Source organism: Arvicola amphibius, chromosome 14, assembly GCF_903992535.2.
Source record: "Arvicola amphibius chromosome 14, mArvAmp1.2, whole genome shotgun sequence".
Taxonomy (NCBI): domain Eukaryota; kingdom Metazoa; phylum Chordata; class Mammalia; order Rodentia; family Cricetidae; genus Arvicola; species Arvicola amphibius.
This window is the reverse complement of record NC_052060.1, coordinates 31168370-31187735: the sequence shown is the minus strand read 5'-3', so window position 1 is coordinate 31187735 and position 19366 is coordinate 31168370. Positions and strand designations below refer to the sequence as shown.

The 19366-nt window shown below is 44.1% G+C and overlaps 2 long non-coding RNA genes across 2 annotated transcripts; one reads left to right on the top strand and one right to left on the bottom strand.

Moving 5' to 3' along the window:
* Positions 1-7091: 7091 nt before the first annotated feature.
* Positions 7092-17441, bottom strand: LOC119800793. Its single transcript, XR_005283089.1, has 3 exons — positions 17290-17441; positions 9607-9824; positions 7092-8540 (listed from the first exon to the last, which is right to left on the bottom strand). It is a non-coding gene; the product is annotated as an uncharacterized LOC119800793 (long non-coding RNA).
* On the top strand, positions 15744-19100 carry LOC119800795. Its single transcript, XR_005283091.1, has 2 exons — positions 15744-15802; positions 18747-19100. It is a non-coding gene; the product is annotated as an uncharacterized LOC119800795 (long non-coding RNA).
* Positions 19101-19366: the final 266 nt, after the last annotated feature.

Below are 19366 nucleotides of genomic sequence, written 5' to 3'. Positions count from 1 at the left end.
GTGAATTTAAGGCTAGCCTAGTCTACATATATGAGTTCAAGTACAGCCAGAGCTGTGTAGAGAGACTCTGTCTCAAAATAAGAGAAAACAAAAGCCCAAATAAAAAAAAATGTTTCTTTATGTGTGTGTGTGTATGTTTGCCTCCATGAGTTTGTGCGCACCATATGTGTTCAGGGCCTCTGGGAGCCAGAGGAGAGATCCTCCATGTGGGTGCTGGGAACTGAATCCAGGTCTTCTGCAAGAGTAGTGAGCTCTCTTGACCACAGAGCCATCTCTGCAGCCACTCTCCTCTACCAGTTTATATTAATACAGCCTGCTGTTCAGAAATACCAGCTTCTAAATCTCACATCCGCAAGCACCATCTGTGTTTTACCTGAATTTCAGTTTCACTTTCTCCAAAGCAGGAAGACGGTAACTTCAACTATCACAGGACTGTCGATAGCTGACTGTTTTTAATGTATAGATCTATGCTTCTCCCATTTCCCCAAATAATATTTCCTGCACTGGGTAGGTGTGATGCGTTAGTAAAGGAAGGTACGGGGAACTCTTAATAAGGGAAGGTTTAGTTTAGCACTTGGCTTACAGTAAATTCTCGGGAAGTGGGAATTATTCTTTGTGGCGCTGGGACACAAACCAGAGCCTTACCCCTCATGTCCTCTAGTCCGAGAGTAGTGTGGTGTATTTATTGGATCAGGCAAAGATGTGTTGCATTTGTTTCCGCTGTGGGCTGTTACTTTAACTGTGCAAAGGTGTGTCCCATTTGTACCTGCTGCGTTTGTTAACTGCGTAAAGACTGCTGCGTCTGTCTCACCTTGCCTGCCTAAGGCACCTGGTCGGTCTAATGAAGAGCAGAAAGACTAACAGCTAGGCAGAGAAAGGATAGGCAGGGTTGGTGGGCAGAGAGAAAGAGGAGAGAGAATGGGGAGGAGAAGGGCATGCCCAGGGTCAGCCAGGCAGACACAAGAAGCAGTAAAATATATGGCATGCAGAAGGAAGAAAGGTAAAAAGCCCCGAGGCAGAAGGTAGATAAAGAGAAACAGGTTAATAAGTTAAAAGAGCAAGCTAAAAAGGAGCCTAAGCTGGGCCAAGCATTCATAACTATTAATAAGCCTCTGTGTCATGGCTTGGGAACTGGTTGGTGGCCCAAGAGAAAACGCCTGGTAGACATACACACACAAAGTCTGTTCTCCTGTTCTACTCTCTCCTGCCACAGCTGGCTATCACAGGTTGGCAGGTTCAGAACATGAGCACACAGCAGCCATCACATTATTGCAACGGGTCTTTCTTGTCAGACTCCCTTTGGACCACCAGTCCCCAAGTGTTGACACGGAGACTTATTAATTGTGAAAGCTTGGCCTTTTGCTTAGGCTTATTCCCAACTAGCTCTTATAACTTAAATTAACCTGCCTCTATTAATCTACCTTCTGCCGCATGGCTTTTTAACCTCTCCTCCATTCTGGATGGGTGTCTCGCTGGCTTCTTTTCCTGAGTCAGATACTAACACCCAGTCTCTCTTGCCCCCGCCCTCCCAAGCCCAGCCTATTCTCTCCTGCCTAGCTATTGATCATTTAGCTCTTTAGTAAATCAACCACGATATACATCTTCACACAGTATACAAATATCCCATAACACATTATGTTCCTGAGATATATGTGTTTAAACTCATAGCACCTCTTAGCAACTCAGTTAAGTGACTTGTTGAAAATTCCCAATGAGCCCTGATTCAAACCTAGACCCTTTGACCCAGATGTGGCAGCACACACCTACAATCCTGCCACTCAGCAGGCCGAAGCAAGGAGGATCAGGAATTCAGTGGTAGCCTGAGCTACATAATGAGAAACCTATTTCAAAACAAACAACGACGAGGTTGAGGGGAGAACCAGGATGCTGCCTTTTAAATTCTTTACTCTTCCATATTACGGGTAATTTAAATTCTTTTATGTGTTTGTGCAGGATTTATATGCTTTTAATGCCTTACATATTTTACTTAATGATACTGTTGCTGTAACACCACATCTTGGGGTGGAATGTGGGGGGAAAGAGAAATGTAATCTTCTAAATTTATTCTGCGTGCAAAGAAAGGAATACAAACCGGAAGAACTTGGTTGCTTGGTCATTGTGAATCTTTTCTTTTGTCTCCAGGGGGGCGTGCTCGCCATCCTTCCTCCTGCAGGCACACCACAAGCTTTGTTTTCAGGGTAACACAGGCTGCTCCCTGGGCAGAGCTGAGTAAACAGAAGGAGTTGCTAATACCCAGGGCTTTTCAATGCTTACTGTTTATGTTCATTGACATTGGTAGAACCTAGTAGCATTGTTTGCGGTTTCCTTTCAAACCCCTTCCTTTTGCTGGGCCTGGAACAATCTCTACCACATCCCCAATGCCTGTAAGATGGAGCTCTTTGGGAAGTCTAACAAACTCCCAAGTTCTAAGTATTTAGATCAAAGAAGACAAGAAGAGAAGTTCATGGTGTGCATTGCTGGAGAAAGAGATACATCAAGTGAGAATCTTTTCTAACTTGCAAATGTGGAACGGTGGTCACCTTTTTTGTGACCCTCCAACTTACTTCTTGCATTAGAAAGCTACCTGATGTATTTCTTCTTTTTTTTTTTTTTAAGATTTAATGTTATGTATATAGTATGTCAGCTCACCAGAAGAGGGGATCAGATCTCATTATAGATGGTTGTGAGCCACCCTGTGGGTGCTGGGAATTGAACTCAAGGCCTCTGGAAGAGCAGTCAGTGCTCTTATCTGCAGAGCCTTCTCTCCAACCCCTATGTATTTATTCTTATAAAGTAAAGTAGATTTAAATTCTCATTTTTTATTAACTCCCTCAGTGACCTTGTGTTTATTTCCGTGCTCAGGAGTCACTGAGTGACGCCACCTTCGGGATGTGGTCTGTGACAGAGCTAGGTGAGCGCCAAGGAGTCGGTCTGGACTGAAGATGGGAGAGGTTGCCATCCCCTTCATCCGTGTGAACCAGAGTATGGCTAACGGGGGAGCTTATGAAAAGGAGGCTTTGAGTTTGGTGTCTGAAGCACTGGGGAGCCTGTTACACTTGCGTAAAACAGAGCTGACAGAAATCAATAAGCGGACAAAGCATCTCTATTTAAAAACGCTACTCAGTAGCTGTGTCTCAAGTGTCCAGAACTGGTTAGTATGAGGCTAGTAGGCAAAGTCTGCGTGAGCGTTCACTGGTCCCTGTTCTTTTGTAACGCGCAATCCATTAGAGGCTGGTGCTAGTAACAGACTAGAAGCAAGGCAAAATTACACTGCGGTTGTCGCTACAAAGAAAGGCACAAACATATTAAACCCACAAGTGACTTGGAAAATTATAGTAGGGAATGCTGGTCTGGAGCCCCGCAAGAAGACTTTGGCCATTATCTAACGTGGCTTAACCAGAACCATAGTGATACAAAAGCTAAGAAGATGCACCAAAACAGTGCGTGTGTCTTCACTTTGCCCCAGTTAGAAAGGAGAAAAGTAATGTTGCCCATGACGGGGCTGAAAAGCACTATGACTTAGACCAAGCAAGATAGAAGACAGTCTATTTTCCCAAGGATCACAGTTTCAAAGAGGACAATGTGAGGGTTGGGACTGAAGAGGAAAAATTGTTGATAATCCCATATGTTTGAGTATAATAAAAGTCATACCAGTAATAAATGAATCCATTGTCAAGTATGGTCATGTAAGATTGACTGGAGAGCTGCTATGTTGTAATAGTTGGCAGTATTAAGGTGGTAGGTGATAAAGGAAGAGAATAAATCTATTACTTCTGTTTGGAGCTGCACCAATATTTTGGCTCTAAGATCAACACTTTCCTCTTAAAGGCGGTATGGCCATGTTGTTATAAATGAAGGTATGGTTTTAGTATTTCTAACATACTTTCTTGGCCAGTTAATTAGAAATTTTAAGCTTCCATTATTGGACTCTCAAAGTAACGCTTACTTTAAGTTATATTTATGACACATAAATCATCAAATAATTTGGGCATCAATTGATAGGAGGTAGATGCATGACCATCAAAGTATTTTCCAAGCCGGGCGGTGGTGGCGCACGCCTTTAATCCCAGCACTCGGGAGGCAGAGGCAGGCAGATCTCTGTGAGTTCGAGACCAGCCTGGTCTACAAAAGCTAGTTCCAGGACAGGCTCTAAAAGCTGCAGAGAAACCCTGTCTCGAAAAACCAAAAAAAATTAAAAAAAAAAAAAAAAAAAAAAAAAAACAAAGTATTTTCCAGCGTGAAGGATGCCTCGATGTTATTAAGGTAGTAGGTGAATATTCTTTATGGTGTGGCTAACATGTAGTGGGGATACAGGGTCATAACTAGTATATTAAGTTCTGCTAGGATAATAGTGAAGCTAGATCATCACATTGCTATTGAAGGATGTAATCTGTAATAGACAAACTGGTAGTACAGCCTGACTATGGATTTGTTCACAGTTTGAGTTTATGAGACAAAGCAATGAGAGCTCATGTCCGTGGGCTATCAGGACTGAGGCGCCATAAAAACTTAATGATGTTTGACTAAGAATGACTGCAATTACCTCTACATGACTTGACAAACTCATGACTGGGGATTTTCAGTCTGTTTGGTGGGAAAGAGGAGAGCTTGATATTTGTAGAGCCCGATGACCCTTCATTGGGATGCTTTAAGAATGTTCTGTCGCTGTTTGGAATGATAGTGATTTTTACTAGGGATGCCGCTGAGAGGATTGAAGAGCTAGTAACTGGGGCTTGCACGGATGCTAGACGGAGGCAGAGGCCATGCAGGGTGTTTTCACTGTGACTGCTATTGTACTTATTGATCATAGGAGGCTTAGATGAGGAGCTTGGTAACTCAGGAGTAGCTTGTCAAACAATGTGCAGAGTGTTCTGTACAGATTAAAGCTTGAGTAGTCAATCAGTGTACACGATAGGAAATGAAAATTCTGTCAAATGATTCAGTTTGGCTTCCTCAGTGTGTGATAATAATTAAATTAAAATTACTGTTGCCTCAAAGAGAATATAGAATAGGGTTAGATTAGTTTTTTGACAATAAATGCCATGATTAAAAATATGTAGAGAAAAAATTGTAGAGATCTCTTGGTGGGCAGTGGTGGCACATGCCTTTAATCCCACCACTTGGGAGGCAGACGCAGGCAGATCTCTGTGAGTTCAAGGCCAGCCTGGTCTAGAAAGGGTGTACCCAGGATAGCCAGGCAGTTACACAGAGAAACCCAAAAACAAACAAACAAACAAACAAAAATTTGTAGAGAACTCTTAACAATTTTGATAGGAATGCTGGCGTGTAGCTCTGTGCAGTTGATGGCCCCTGGCAGAGATGAGAACAGACTCAGTCTTCTTTCAGAGGCTGGCCACTGGGAGTTTGAGCATGCCCCAGTAAGAGTATACAGGAAACACAAATTGGACTTGGTATATTTTCCTTCTTCTTTTCTGGGGAAATCACAAGGTTTAGGTTGGACCTGGGAGGACTGGCAAGTGAGGGTGATCAGGGTGCATTATGTGAAATTCTCAAATAACCAATAAAAATATTATGTTGGAAAAGTTATTTGTAGATGTTGGATGTGGCGGTGCATGCCTGTAATCCTAGCATTTAGGAGATGGAGGCAGAAGAGGAGTTCAAGGTCATCTCTGTCTCTGTAGGTGTTTTGAGGCCACCGTGAGAAACAGGAGATTCACTTTCAAAACAAACAAGTCAGGCATGGTGATCCGTGCCTTTAATCCCAGAACTCTGGAGGTTGAGTTCAAGGCTAGCCTAGTCTACAGATTGATTTCCAGGAAAACTGGGGCTACACAGAGAAACCCTGTCTCAAAAAACAAACAAACAAATACAAATAAACAACACTCTTTGAAGCAAAGAATATTTTCAGAATAATTGATGTTGATTAATAATCAATATTGAGTATTTTTGTCTTTCATTGCTATAGAGAAGAGAAAGATTTCTGGGTATAGTGGTGTATTCCTTTAATCCCAGCACTAGGGAGACAGAGGCACTCAGATCTCTGTGAGTTCAAGGCCAGGCTGGTCTACATGGTGAGTTCTAAGCTAGTCAGGGGTACCCAGTAGGAATCGGGGAGAGAAAGAAGGAGGGAGGGAGTGATTATTACCATTGACCATTTGAAATTGGTCAAGGAATATGGAAACTTGGATTCTCTATTGATCATTCCTAAATAGGGCTTCCCCTCAAGATAAATATGAAGTCAGAAAATATATTTGCTATTAAATAAAGAATCATCATCATCCATCAAAGAGAACCCCAGGCTGCGGGGACCAGAATTCAGAGTCACAGCAGGGGCAGAAGTGGTAGATAGCAGACCAAACTCAGGCAGGCCGGGAATGTTCAGAATCTCATTTGTGAAGTGAAGAAGCTGGATACTACTTGCCATGGCTAGCTTACTTTCCCCAAAGAATCTTCTCAATAATTGGCAATTGAGAAAACAAAGTTTATAAAGGGGCTATTTTCATAAGAAGATTAAAATATATAAATTGTATCCTAATATTTAGAGGTAAAATGAGAAACTGTTCCCATTAGAAGGTTGAATTGAGATAGTAACATTCACATATTGAACTAATCCTGATGTGGATTATCAAGTATAATTTGAACTATTGGAACCAGAGATTGGCAGAATCCAGGTGGATTGTCTTGGCTTTTGCGAAACAAAGATTTAAAATCTACTTTTAAAACAAGTCTGCTGATGTCTCTTATAATTTCTGTAATTTGAGAGCCATTGCGTATATATTTTTTTCCTTTGACACCCAGTCACAGATTTGTTAAGGAGTTTAAATGTCTTGCCCAACATTTCTCCTTAAATACATACATATATATATCTTCTGAGTCAGGTGTGGCGGTACACGCCTATAATCCTAGCTATTTGAGAAGCTGAGGCAAGAGGACCACTCGAATTACAGACAAGCTTAGGCAACATAACAAGACACTAACTGAGAAAATTTAGCTTTTAAAATTTAGTGTGTGTGTGTGTGTGTGTGTGTGTGTGTGCGCACACATGTGGAGGTCAGTGGACAGCTTTCACGGACCAGTTCTTTCTTCCACACTTCACACGGGTCCTGGGGATCAAACTCATGTCATCAGGCTTAGGTGGTAAATGCTTTACTTGCTGTGCCATCTGGCCTGCCCCATATTCCAGTTACAAAATAATCTAATTTTATTGTAACATCTGGAATGTGCAGAAAAAAGAAAACCCATCAACACATTTCCAAGACAGCCACATTTTAAAAACAAATATTTTTGTGACAACTGTCCGCAGTCTTGGCAACTGCGTTTCTTCTTTTTTAAGTTTAACATCTTGACGAATCATTCCTCATACTCTGTTAAAATTATTCTTCAGTAACGTTTTTCTTTGGGACAAGGTCTTAACCGTGTTCTCCATGTTGCCTGGGCTGACTTTAACCTCACCATTCTCCTGTCTTGGCCTCCCAGGCATGAGGGATTGCGCTAGAGCTATGCCTCATGGTAGAGCACTTGCCTGCTAAGCTCCAGGCTCTGGTTTGAACCCTGGAACTGAGTGGCTGGGATGAGCAGCATCTGGCTTTACACTAATAACTGTTAAAGAATAGTCTCCACGGACTAATCCAAGGGGATGATAACTGGGTAATACCTGGACCCCTATCTGCCTGCTAAGATTTCTGAAGGATCCACTTTTCTTAGGAGAAGACTAAGGTCTATCCTCTATAGAAAATACGAAAATGCAGGCAAGACCAAGAAAGTAGAGCAGAACTCTACCGTAAGTGACAGGGTCTCTCCCTGGAGCCTGGATTTTGCTGATTAGACTGACTGGCCAGTAACCTGGCCCTGCCTCGCTTGCACTGAGAGGACAAGTGCCTGTCACTATATCTGACACTTTACATGGGAGTCCAGGATTGAACTCATGTTTGCTTTCACGATCCCTTTGCTAAGTGAATCATCTCCCTTACTCCTCCTTGAGTTCTTAGCGGGTTAAAATGAGGGCTTAGATGTACTTAGGGGATCATGAGGCAACCCTGGCCCTGCTTTCAGTCAGAGCGGGTGGTGTTTTTGCTTGTTTACACATCTCGGTAATGGTTTAAACAAAGGATTCCTCAGCCAAAATGTGTCTGAAAATCATGGGTTCAGATGGATTACAAACCCCCTTTCCTCCTATTATCCCGGGATAATAATCTCCTGGGCTTTTTTTTTTTTATTAAGAAGTTTTATTGGCCTTCTAAGGAGAGCTATTACATGCTGGGAAATTTTCTTCCCCTTCTGTTTCTTTAAAAACTGACATTTAATCACAGGTCCGTGGGTTCCCTGAGGTCTCTTGTTGACACGGACTCTGAATGTGCACAATCCAGTTTGCTTATTGTCCTTCTCACACTGGCTCTTTTCATGCTGAGTTTGCTGGATGATCCTACAATACAACCCCGTGGCGATCTCAGCTTGAAGATCGGCAGACTGTTGGAGGTTGGAGCCAGGCCCAAACTTGCCTTTGCTGAGTTTCATGGACAGAGAGGAGCCAGTGAGTGTTGGCAGGACCCATCTGAACATCGGCCATAAAAGCGAGTGTTCTTTAAAGAATAAAAAATTAGGGTGCAAATTAAAACTTAATACATTTAGGTATATAAACGAGAAAACAATATTGAGCAGGTTTTTGTGTGTACTGCACTGTGGAGGGAGAAAAACAACCGTCACACTGTGTCTCAGGGAGCCCGGAGTGAAAATCTTCCAAAGAACGGGGGAATTAACCTGCTGTTTGAGAACCGTATGTGCCTGCTTGCCACTGAAGACAAAAGAGAATCTGTGAGCCATTTGGACCTTGCTGGAGATGAATAAAGTTTAGACTTGTTCTTTGACCCCTAAATCTGAATTCTCTGTGGATTATGCATTAGTGGTTCAATGGATATAGTTAGTGTCCTGGTTTCAATATAAAGTGTCTTCTACAGGCTCATGACCTTGCTTGGTCCCCTGTTGGGGATGCTGTTTTAGAAGGTTGTGGTCATTTGTGTGTGTGTGGGGGGGGGGGGCTAGCTAGAGGAAGTAGGTCATCAGGGGCAGGCCTTTGTAGGCATCTTCAACCCTTGGACTGAACCTTCTGGAATCATGACATAAAGGGAATCTTTCCTCACTTTCAGCTGTTTTCTAAGGCCTTTTAAACACAATGACAAACAGAACAGAAAGCACATTACAAACTCTGTAGTCAGGGTTCCTAGTGACTTGCGATTTGTACAGACACACCATAGAAAGCAAGCATTCTTTCTTCAATGTCTTTGCAAGCAATCTAGAACATTCTTCTCCCTATCACTGAAGACCCTTCCTATTATTATAATACCGATTTTTTAAAACCTTGTTTAGGATGAGAATCTTTGGCAAGCCTTCCAAAGTCTAGGCGACACATGCCTCTTGTGTTCTCCTAAAACATCTTCTATTTACTGTTGCCAGAAGTGTGTGTTCCTATTGTGTTAGTCTGCTCACTACTGCTAATTTGTGCTATGTCATGGTGACCCCACAAATGACTCACTTGATCCTAACGGTAAACACTGACATGCTTTGCATATGTAAACGTAGGTGGTTCCTTTCACCAAGAGAGAGGGACTGCTATCACCTCTGCAAAGATACAGATACAGAATGATATACCTAGGGCCATACATCTTAGCAAGCTGGGAAACCTAGCCAAAGTCTGCAGTGTCAAACCACATGGCTTCCCAAGGCAGAGCTGTCTTAGCGCACAACCCCAATGGGCTGATTCGCTTGGCGCTTAGCAGGCATTAGTGCGTATTCACTGGAAGAGTGGATGGAGCCCAGGGCACCTTAGGAGACTTCAGTATCGCGGTTCTGCCACAGAGACCCAAGGTCTGCAAAAAAAAAAAAAAAAAAAAAAAAAAAAAATAGGAGGCCAGTTCAGGGGACGAGGGTCAGAGAGGAGCAGTAAAATCCTGCTGTCTGGGGCTCAATGTTCCCCCACAAGACTTCATGGTTGGAACACTTGGTTGACACTGAACCACTTTCGATGCATCTTTTTTTGGATCTTGAACAAGACACTCAAAAGATGTTGCTTTTAAGAACATATATTTGATTTGTAGAAGTTTATTTTTAAAAAATTTCCAGGTGGTGGTGGCGGTGCATGTCTTTAATCCCAGCACTTCCAGAGGCAGAGGGGGGAGGGGAATCTCTGAGTTCAAAGTCAACCTTGTCTACCAAGTTCTGGGACAGCCAGGGTTACACAGAGAAACCACATCTCGAAAAACCAAAAGGGTTTTTTCTTCAAGAGTGACAAAATGAAACTTGAAGCATTAGCCGAACAAAATGTTCAAAGCAGAAGAAAAGATCAATGTCTTTTTGAAAGAATATTTGAGTCTAAAGCGCTTGCATAGAGGAAGTATCAGGAACTGGCCCAGTTTTCCACGCCCCAGATGTCAGAAAGAATGTCTAGAGGCTGACCAAGAACGCATGTGGGGACCACCTGCCTGCTCCGCAGCTCCCTCCCCCTCTCCCTGAGGTTGGGCCAGGATGCAGTCCACAGCCTGCATTCATACAAGCTCCGCTAGGTCTGAACTTATACGTTAGACACCTCACAGCCAAGATGTCAGAGAAACTTTGCGGTCTCTTTCCCTGTCTGTAGGTTCTGGCCTTCTTCCCTTCCTGTGGTCCCTCCACATCCTTCTCCTTGACTTACTGAGCTTCACAAAATCTCCACTGCCCACTAATCTCCTCATTTGGGAAAAACGCAGTAGCCTTTATGATCTGCACTAACTCCTTCAAGGTAGTATTTTACAGCATGCTCTGACATCAGGTCATGGGACTTGGGACCTCTGCTTCTGGGAATTTGTTTTTATTATCTAGCCCTTCTGAGCTCTAAGTTCCCTGCAGGTTACAGAGATCACAACCAGCAATTTTGTGGCATGGGGTCGTTTGTCTTGTATGTAAGGCAGCAGGCATGGTGGTGGGTACAATGACGGACATACCAACCCCTGTCCTCCCAGCCGGTGGCACACAGCAGGGCTCTAGGAGTCTTCCCTTGCCTCTGAGTCTCCATGGAATTGCCCTGCTGACCCCGGATGGAGTTGAGAGTGGATTTGCCATACACTCCGTGCAGCAGCCACAGCCACAATGTGGCTGGCTAGAGACTGCAGTTACTAATCTAGTCTCTGTGTCTGTTGGCAATAAGGAAGATTCTTTCTGGGCTGCAGGATAGAATGTGCCAGAGCAGCTTAATCACTGGCTTATTTATTAACCGAGTCAGGGAAACTTGAGCTGAGGACCCTAACTTACCATTTGGGGCATTAATCTTCACTTACCCTGTTGCCAGCTCCATCTGGATCCTTTAGTTTGTTTTTTTTTTTTTTTCCTAAATACAAAATCACAAAGCCAATCCAAACGAAATGATCAAGTTTACTGGCCCCCAGAGCTGGCATGGACAACTGAGGCTCGGCCTCTTCATTCCAGATGCCACCCACTGTCACATGTCCTGATGCTGATATCCGTGCCCCAACCCCCAGGCTACAGGGATTTTTTTTTTTTTTTAAAGAGATTAAAATGTAACCATTGCAAAGGTTCTGCTCTGAGTAAGCAAACACTTGCCAAGGCAGAGAGCAGACTTAAGCCAGGGCCTTGGATGAGGGCGGCCTGATGGTTGAGCTTGCGCTCCAAGGGTGGAAAGAGCCAACCCAGCTGTAGGGGATCTGGAACTTCCTGTCTGCCACTGTGGTCAGGGGATGGGCCAGTCTTTTTATTTTTAATTGTTTTTATTGAGCTATATACTTTTCTCCGCTCCCCTTCCTTCTTCTCCCCTCCCCTCCTACCCTCTCCCACGGTCCCCATGCTCCCAGTTGACTTAGGAGATCCTGTCTTTTTCTACTTCCCATTACAGGTACATTAAATCTTAAGGTCCTATTTATTTATTTATTTATCTATTTATCTATTTATTTATTTTTGGTTTTTCGAGACAGGGTTTCTCTGTGGCTTTGGAGCCTGTCCTGGAACTAGCTCTGTAGACCAGGCTGGTCTCGAACTCACAGAGATCCGCCTGCCTCTGCCTCCCGAGTGCTGGTAGGGTCCTCTTTATTGTCTAGGTTCTCTGGAATTGTGAATTATAGGCTGCTTTTTTTTCTGCTTTATGTCTAAAAGCTACTTATGAGTGAGTACATATGATATTTGTCTTTCTGGGTTTGGGTTACCTCACTCAGTATGATGTTTTCTAGATCTATCCATTTGCCTGCAAATTTCAAGATGTCATTATTTTTTTCTGCAGTGTAGTACTCCATTGTGTAAATGTACCACATTTTCCTTATCCATTCTTCGGTAGAGGGGAATTTACATTGTTTCCAGGTTCTGCCTATGACAAACAATGCTTCTATGAACATAGCTGAGCACATGTCTTTGTGATACGATTGAGCATCCTTTAGGTATATACCCAAAAGTGGTATTACTGGATCTTGAGGTAGATTGTTTCCTAATTTTCTGAGAAATCCCTATACTGGTATCCAAAGGGGCTGTACCAGCTTGCCTACCCACCAGCAATGCAGGAGAGTTCCCTTTATCCAACATCCTCTCCAGCATAAGTTGTTCCCAGTGTTTTTGATCTTGGCCATTCTTACAGGTGTAAGATGAAATCTCAGAGTTGTTTTGATTTACATTTCTCTGATGGCTAAGGATGTTGAGCATTTCCTTAAGTGTCTTTCAGCCATTTTAGATTCCTTTATTGAGAGTTCTCTGTTTAGGTCTGTATGCCATTTTTTAATATTGGATTATTTGTTCTTTTAATGAACAATTTCTTGAGTTCTTTGTATATTTTGGAGATCAGACCTCTGAGGTGGGGTTAGTGAAGATCTTTTCCCATTCTGTCAGCTGCCGTTTTGTCTTGTTAACTGTGTCCTTTGCTTTACAGAAGTTTCTCAGTTTCAGGAGGTCCCATTTATTAACTGTTTCTCTCAGTGTCTGTGCTGCTGGGGTTATATTTAGGAAGTGGTCTCCTGTGCCAATGTGTTCAAGTGTACTTCCCACTTTCTCTTCTATGAGGTTCAGTATGGTTGGTTTTATGTTGAGGTCTTTGATCCATTTGGACTTGAGTTTTGGGCATGGCAATAGATATGGATCTATTTTCATTCTTCTACATGTGATATCCAGTTATGTCAGCACCATTTCTTGAATATGCTTTCTTTTTATCATTTTATATTTTTTGCTTCTTGGTCAAAAATCAGGTGTTCATAGGTGTGTGGATTGATATCTGGGTCTTCAATTCAGTTCTATTGGTCCTCCTGTCTGTCTTTATGCCAATACCAGGCTGTTTTCAGTACTGTAGCTCTGTAGTCGGGATTGTGGTGGGGATGGGCCAGTTTTTGCAGAGGCTCTATGTCACCCTTTTGTAACTGAATTCTGTTATTTACTAAAGGTAGTTAGAACTGTGAGGTGGGAAGGGTGACATGAAAACACCTGAATCCTGCACTGTGACCAGGTCTGGATAAATCCTGAGTGGCAAAGGTACATGAGGAAAGTCTCCAGAAAACAGATCTAGTGTTCTCAGGCAAGAACTTCAGGATGTTGGGGTGAGGCGGTGTTCAGTCAAGAAGAAAATGAGCAGTAAAGGTAAATACAGGCAGAAAAGAAACACCCCACACGCCCTCTCCTTCCCTTGCTGAGAGAAGTCAGAGCTAATAAATGTGTTTGCTTCCCCTTATGACAGTCAGAAGCCTGCTAACTCCAGTATCTTAGGCAGGAAGTGAGGGTTTCCTCCAGCGTAGAAATTCCAGGGACTCGGTCTCTAGGCTATTGACATAGTCCAGTACCTGGTGTGGATTATTGTTTAATCTTGGAAGAAACATGGCCCAAGTAAGGCCAGTGGAGTCAGAGGAAAGTGGTTCCTACACGATCTAGAATTGGTCATTTATAAAAAGCACCAAGTGCAAGGACCTTTGTGAGATTTTACACTGTAACCCAGAACGGGACTGTGATTCCAGAGAGCTTGTTTCAGGCAGGGGTATTTGGATTGGGCTGCACTGACTGAGCCAAGGGTTCAGCGCAGGGCCCTGTGTACTATTTAGGTAAGTCAGTTTTCTTCTGCCTCCCCTCTTCCCAGGGTCTTAGCCAGCTAGTCACCCAGCCCTGTACCTGACTCCGGGGACATTCAGGCTTACAGAGTAGCAGGATTTCACAGTCGTAGACAAGAACCTTAGTCCTCAAACCTATTTAGCTGGGTTGTGCAGCCCTTATCCAGCTCTGGTAGACTGAGTCTCCAGTCTCAGGACCTCAGCCAGCGTCTACTCTTCCCGTGTGCAAGTTTTCAGAAAAAGACATTTGTGTAAGTGTACATTTCTAGGTGGAGAGGCAGGGAGGAGAGGGCCATAGCCATGGAGGCTCTGTTCCAGACTTGACAAGGATGCCAAGAGCAGCTAACTCATTCAGTACATATTTTCTGAGTCTTTGCCCAGAACCAGTGGCAATGGTCTTAAACACTACAGCCCTGTCAACAGCAAGCCAGCAGTCTGTTAGGGGTCAATGCAAGCAGTCAGGGAACCATTCCATGGGAATGTTTCCCAGGATAACCCCAGCGGGTGCTGGGAGGAGAGCTGAGGGTGTTTAACTCAGAGGGCACCCAGGGAGAGGACTCTGCAAAGGGCAATGACACAGAGGTAGTAGAAAAATGAGGCACAGGAGAGGTGTGGATCAAGGAACTCCATATTGCAAAATGTTTACACCTCGGTTAGTGGTTGACCGGAGAGCTGGGAAGGAGCCCAGGGGAGGTAGGGAGGAAAGTGGAACAATCCACATTAGCCACGGTCAAGAACAGTGCTTTCATGACTGCAGCAGGGCACAAGACTGCATTCTATCTCTTGCATCCTAAGCATATGTTAGTGAGAAACTCGAAATGGCATGGGGGCTACTGTGGGAGGGTGTCTGCTCAGAGTTCTGGAAGCAGGTATCTATGCTAGAGATGACAGCTCTCAGCATGGCACCTCGCGATCCTTGGTCACCAAACTAATGATTGCGTTTCAGACACTGGAGCTAGGGGAGCTTGTGAGCCTCCTGCTGCTTTGTGCTTCATTCCTCTTCAAGGTCTGCCATGCCCTACAGGCCACAACTGTGGGCTCCTACTTGAGCCTTGCTGCAGGGAAAGGCTCAGACCCTGGGAGCAGAAGCTGTAGCCTGGGTAACTTTTGCTTTCTAAATGAGACTACCTTCTTATGGGTTATATGAAAATCATACAAATTATACAAACTCAAGCATCCCAGAATTGTATACAACAGAAAGGAGAATTCCCTGCTTCCTCTTACCATCCCTCCCCCAAACATTATTCTCTAAAGTTCAAAGAAATGCTTGTATTGTATGTCTAGTCATTTTTCATGGCATTATCTTTGCCCCTCTGGGTAGGTAAAACCAGACCCCCCCAGGGCCTCAAAATATCCTTCAGTAGTTTCTAGAAGCATCCTAAGAGGGGGCTGTGGTGGTTGGAAAGAAAATAGCCCCTAAAGGGAGTGGCACTATTAGAAGGTTGTAGTAGGTGTGGTCTTCTTCCCTGTGGAGGTGGGCTTTGAGGTCTCATGTTTGCTCAAGCCACACCTTGTGTCTCAGACCACTTCTTGTTGCCTATGAGTCAAGATGTAAGGACTCTCAGCTACTCCTTCAACACCATGTCTGCCTGCACACCAGTGGTGTGCGAGGTCCTTTTGTCTATGTGTTGCTTTTATTGGTTAATGAATAAAGAACTGCTTTGAGCCTATGGCAAGGGCAGAATAGAACTAGGCAGGAAAAGCTAGGCTGTATGCTGGGAGAAAGAAAAGCAGAGTCAAAGAGAAGCCATGAAGCCGCCGGAGACAGATGCTGGGAACTTTAGTCGGTAAGCCACAGCCACGTGGCAATATATAGATTCATAGAAATGGGTTAAATTAGTATAAGACTTAGCCAATAAAAAGCTAGAACTAATGAGCCAAGCAGTGTGTTTTAATTAATATAGTTTCTGTGTGATTATTTTGGTTCTGGGCATCTGGGACAAACAAGCAGCTCACCCCAACAAACCACTATGTTGTACTATGATGATAATGGACTAAATCTCTGCAAATGTAAGCCACTCCAGTTGAAGGTTTTTGCTTTATAAGAGTTGCTGTGGTCACGGTGCCTCTCTACAGCAATAGAAACCCTAATGCAGAGGCTTACATGCATCTACATGTCTATTCCTTGGTTGTAACTCTGCATACACTTCTTCTCTGTCCTTCTCCCGTGTTTGATCCTACCGTTGTGTCTGGAAGCCAAATGCCCATGCTGTAGGAATTGTCTCCCTATCCTCTTGTCTCCAAACTAAGCAGACTTGGGACGCGAGGGTCCAGACAGATGTGGCAGAGAGTCATTTGTTCACTGTGTGTCAGTACTCTTTATCATCTCTGCTTTGATACTGAGGCTCAGGAGGTTTCCTTTGAATAACCTCATTCTTCTTCCCATGCTCCTTGTTGGTGGCCTCACAGTTAGTCTCAGGGTTGAATCTTAGGATTCAGGAGGCCAGGCAGGGGGATTGTGAGTTCCAGGCCAGTCAAGGCTACATAGCCCCTATCTCAGGGGGTGGGGGGGAAGGAGAGAGGCCATTTTCTTAGGTCCCTACAGCTGTTACATTGAAACATCTCCTTACAGCTATGTAAGTCATCCGAATATGTTTCCTTTTTCATTTTATTCCTTCAGCTCCTTAAGTCCATGTGCACCTAGGTCCATGTGCCTGAACACACACATGCACATACGTGCATACATCACCCTAGCACCTCCACACACAGAGAGTCCATATCGAGGCATTCCAACCAATAAGGATCCAGCTGGTGGAGGGGCAATCCTTTTAAGCACAAGAGTCAAAAAGGATCCTGAGAAAGGATTGTTTAGAAAGCAAATGGATAAATCTGGAGAGATGGCTCCATGGCTAAAAGCATTTGCCGCTCTTCTTGAGGACCTGGGTTTGGTTCCCGGCACCCATGTTAGGCAACTCACACTGCCTGCAATACCAGTTCCTGGAGACCCAACGTCCTTTTCCTGCCTCTGTGGACACTGCATGCAAGTGGTATGGAAGCATATACCTGGGTACATGCACTTGCACATCAAATAAATAAATAAGTGGATTTGGTTTTTTGAGACAGGGTCTCTCTCTGTGTAGCCCCGGCTGTTCTGGAACTCACTATGTAGACCAGTCTGGCCTCAAACTCACAGAGATGCTCCTGCCTCTGTCTCCTGAGTGCTGGTAGAAAAGTTGTGGGTCACCTCGCCAGGCTTAAATAAATAAGTCCTAAATCAAGAAAGAGAAAACAAAGGGTCTCAGCACAGCCTCTGGCTTATTTTAGCCCTACTCACCTGAGTACAAGATGATAGAGTGGGTCGGTCATAAGACAGGATTCCTACAAGATCACAGGTGACCTACCTCGCTCTGTCAGCCTAGGACGGACTGTCTATCTGAACAGAGTGGCTTGCTTTCAGCAAACAGCTTTAGGAGGGAGAGAAATGTGGGTTAGAGACTTTGGAAGAGAAATGTGTTGCAACAGTTGCATTCCTAAACCTCACTCCACCCCTATAAAGGATCACAACAGGCTTTTTCTGTTGACAGATCCCTCAGCTTCTGAAGGGGCAGAGACTGGCCCTCACTGTAAGCTCTAATAAACACAGTCTTGCCTGTCGAAGGTCAGACCCCTGTCCCTCTCACCTTCTGTCTCTTTACACTGTCTTAGAAATCTAACATGGGAGCCAGAAAAGAAGGCTCTCATGACATGACTCTTGCCCTTTGAGACTGTAGAATGTGACTTTCAGAAGTGCCCAGCTTCAGGTGAGTCATACGAAGCTGGGCCGTGAGCACTGTCAGACCTGGAACTTGAAGGGAGTGAAGGCAGAAAGAATCTAGCAAGATGACCTTCACCTGCCTTCTGTGCCATCAATTGGTGTCAAGTGGCCTGGGTTTCTCACAGGGGAATGACCAGATTAGAAGAAGGCCCATTTTGTGAAAATCTAACTCCATGGCGTAGGCATGCAGACGTAGCCCAACACAAAACTGTAACTTACTTAAAACATTAGGAGATTTTTTTCTTCTATTTTATAACTTGATCACATGACTTTCTAGTGTAAAATTTGAAGATAAGTCATGTGACAGATGGTTGAAAACTCCTGGATGGCAGTTTCAAGAAGTAGATGTACAGGCTCTTGGTTGGAAAGCCATTATTGTAGCCAACTCAAAATATTTATCAGTGTATTCAGTCCTCATAAGCAGCAAGAAATGAGACTACGTTAATCCAAGTGGGTTCAGCTCTCTAACATGACATAATTGGTATTTCAGGTTAATAGCTACATGGCCTGTGCCCAAATCCCCCCTGGACCTGCATTAACAAACACAGGTTCTGTCCTGCCAGGAGTTCCTACAGCCCAGACTAGACCAAACAGGGATCCATGCACCCCATGCTCTGTGCTCCAGTATATCCCATTCTTCAGAATCCAGAATCCCTTCAGAGAATCCTGTCCCAAAGCTATAACAACCAGTACCTTTTGCTATCTATGTATGTATTATATTTATATTTGGAATACAAAAATTTCTAAAAAAAAAAAAAAAAAGAACAGTTCAAGACTGCTCAGGCATGGTCTTCTGAGAGGCCTCTTATTAGCAGATTTACTTTCAAACCAATTCTGAGCTTTGCAGCCCCTGGGTCACAGAGGGTTACTGGAGGACTATCAAAGGATCAGGGGCTTTGCTGAGTGAGCAGGGACAGGAGAACTGTCTGCTAGAGTGCCTTTTCTGAAACTCTTTGATGACCCCATGTCTCCTCCAGCTGTGTTCGGAAAGTTAACACCCAGCCATCTTCTGCATCACCCCGAGGAGGGAGGGGCTGCGAGGAATATAGATTCCTGGCTTCTTCTCTGACTGGCCGAATCTGTACTTCTGCATGCAGAGTTCAGGGATCTACTGCTGGCTGATGCAAACTCCCCTGCGTAGTGTTCCACTCAGCTTAAGAAGCACAGCACCCCGTGGGATAGAGCCCGGCTGTGGAACACGGCATTCAAAGCCCAGCAGGATGTACTTCTATTTGCGGGCCTATCTTGTCGGGTTGGTGGAAACATCTATGAAACCCACATCTGTGTCTAGCCACACTGATGCAACTCATAAAACTTGTCTGAGAGTCTTACTCACTGTTGCGGTTTTAATGCCCTCTGTGCCATTCCCCAGTTCCTACCTTCCTCTTGGTATAGTTTTTTGTTGTTGTTGTTGTTCTTAATAACCAGCTTAACTATCATTTCCTTTGGATTAGGTGTATCTTCTCCACTTATCTCTTGGTGGCACACACATGGAATCATAACCATTTGGTCCTCCCTCTTTCTCCCTCTCTCCGTCTCTCTCCCTCCCTCCCTCCCTCTACTCTTCCCCCCTTCTTTCCTTCCTTTCTCCTTTTGG